Source organism: Saimiri boliviensis, chromosome 11 (assembly GCF_048565385.1).
Source record: "Saimiri boliviensis isolate mSaiBol1 chromosome 11, mSaiBol1.pri, whole genome shotgun sequence".
Classification (NCBI taxonomy): domain Eukaryota; kingdom Metazoa; phylum Chordata; class Mammalia; order Primates; family Cebidae; genus Saimiri; species Saimiri boliviensis.
In genome coordinates, this window is record NC_133459.1 from 91,410,893 (window position 1) to 91,413,097 (window position 2,205).

General features: G+C 46.9%; 1 non-coding gene across 1 annotated transcript; it reads left to right on the top strand.

Moving 5' to 3' along the window:
* Positions 1 to 1,717: 1,717 nt before the first annotated feature.
* On the top strand, positions 1,718 to 1,824 carry LOC141580480 (U6 spliceosomal RNA). Its single transcript, XR_012512648.1, has one exon. It is a non-coding gene; the product is annotated as a U6 spliceosomal RNA (small nuclear RNA).
* Positions 1,825 to 2,205: the final 381 nt, after the last annotated feature.

Below are 2,205 nucleotides of genomic sequence, written 5' to 3' on the forward strand. Positions count from 1 at the left end.
GACCCTAAGTGCCATATTGATAACTCTAACAAGCTGCAGTTGACCCAAGGAGGAAGGCAGTCCATATCTTGTGGTACCACATAGCCCCCACTGCTTATTACCGGACAGGGAACCCTGGCTTGGGCCCACAGCACAGACCCTCCATCCTGGGCTGATTACACTAAGTGATGGCTAACTCACATCTCTCTGGGTAGAGCGCCAGGAGACAAACAAAGTGGTGGAGGAGGAAGCCAGCTGATGTGAAGCCCAGAGGGCAGGCACAGCTATCTCTCTAGGCTCCACTTGGTCTTATGAGACACTTTATCCTAGCACTTTAGGAGTGTGGAGGTCAGATCAGCCACATCTCATGTGAAGATTGCCCAGCAGAGATCAGGTGTGAGAGTTTCCCTCTTAATAAACGGAGACTTGCTTAAAAAAGAAGTCTGGCCACGTTTTTGTAGAGCAGCTGTGCTGTGCTGGGGCCTCACTTTTCAGAGAGTTCTCTGAGGCCTGATCTCTGCTGGGCATTCTTGCACATGAGATGAAGCTGGTCTGACCTCAGCACTCCTTAGTCTGCTTGCCTCTCCCAGGGCCCCAGCCTGGCCACACCTGCCTACAGGGCACTCTCAGCTGCCCACACCTTTGTTTCTGTGCCAGTGGACCATGCCTGAGCAGTGAAGAGATGCGGTAATGCGGACCCTTCAGGCATGCACCAGCCTCTACATTGCCTCTCCATACTGCAGCTCTTTATACACAACTGTCCTACATCGCTTTGCTGGTGTGTGTTTACATGAGTGAATTTTGCTGTACTTGCCCTACCAGCACATGGGAGTGTAGCACGCACTTCAACCCACACCAACTCCCATTGAAGAAAGAGCCATGGTAGGCAGAGAACCAAAAGCACCACCTCTGCCAACACCTTGCCCTTGTGCTAATTCTGTGCATGAAAAGGGGACACTAATATACGTTGAATGACCACTGCTGCTTAGGGGGTCACAGAGAAGGTACCCAGACATGCACAGGCCAGCACTCCAGCCTGAACCAACACTACTCCAGTGCAACAGCACACACAGCAGGGGCCCCTGGTCCCCACCAAGCTGTCTTGCCTCCACCACTTCCACCACTGGTCAAATGCCAACAGGGAAGTAGGCAGTTTTGCATCTGCTAGCACTCTGCCACAGCTGTCACACTTTGCTGCCTTCAGTGAAGTAGACTCCAAACTTTGAGGAGCCAGAGAACAAAGCTGAGACCCAGTATAAGTTTCCCAGTGTTAAAGCACACAGTCCAGGAATTGGGAGATGAATATTGGCCCCCTGAAATCCTCCAAAACCAAAGGCAGCTCCCTGATTCTACCTTACACCACAATCAAACCCTCAAGGTCATCAAATATGATAAAAGAAAAATACCCTGTGCAAAGGTTAGCAACCTCAAAGGTTGAAGGTGAATAAGCTCATAAAGATGAGGAAGAATCAGTGCAAGAACACTGAAATTCAAAAAGTCAGTGTGCCTTCTTTCCTCCAGATGATTACAATAAATGTTCAGCCTGTTCAAGTTTTCAGAACTGGCCAGAGGCTGACATGTCTGCAATGATACAAGTAGAATTCAGAATGTGGGTAGAAACAAAGTTCACTGAGTGAAAGAAGTATGTCATCATCCAGTGCAAGGAGGCCAAAAATCATTGTAAAACATCGCAGGAGCTAACAGGCATTGTAGCCAGTTTAATTAAATAACATTACTGGTGCTCACTTTGGCAGCACATACATTAAAATTGGAATGATTCAGAGAAGATTAGCACGGCCCCTGCTCAAGGAGGACCTAAAAATTCATGAAGCATTCCATATTTTCAGAAAGAATCAATATCGTGAAAATGGCCATACTGCCCAAAGTAATTTATAGATTCAATGCTGTCCCCCTCAGGCTACCAATGACCTTATTCACAGAACTGGAAAAACCCACCTTAAACTTCATATGGAACCAAAAGAGAGTGTGCATAGCCAAGACAATGCTAAGCAAAAAGAACAAAGCCAGAGGCATCATGCTACCCGATTTCGAACTATAATACAAAGCTACAGTAATCAAAATAGCATGGTACTGGTACCAAAACAGAGACATAGACCAATGGAACAGAACAGAGGTCCTGGTGGCAATGCCACACATCTACAACCATCTCATCTTTGACAAACCTGACAAACACAAGCAATGGGAAAAGGATTTCTTGTTTAATAA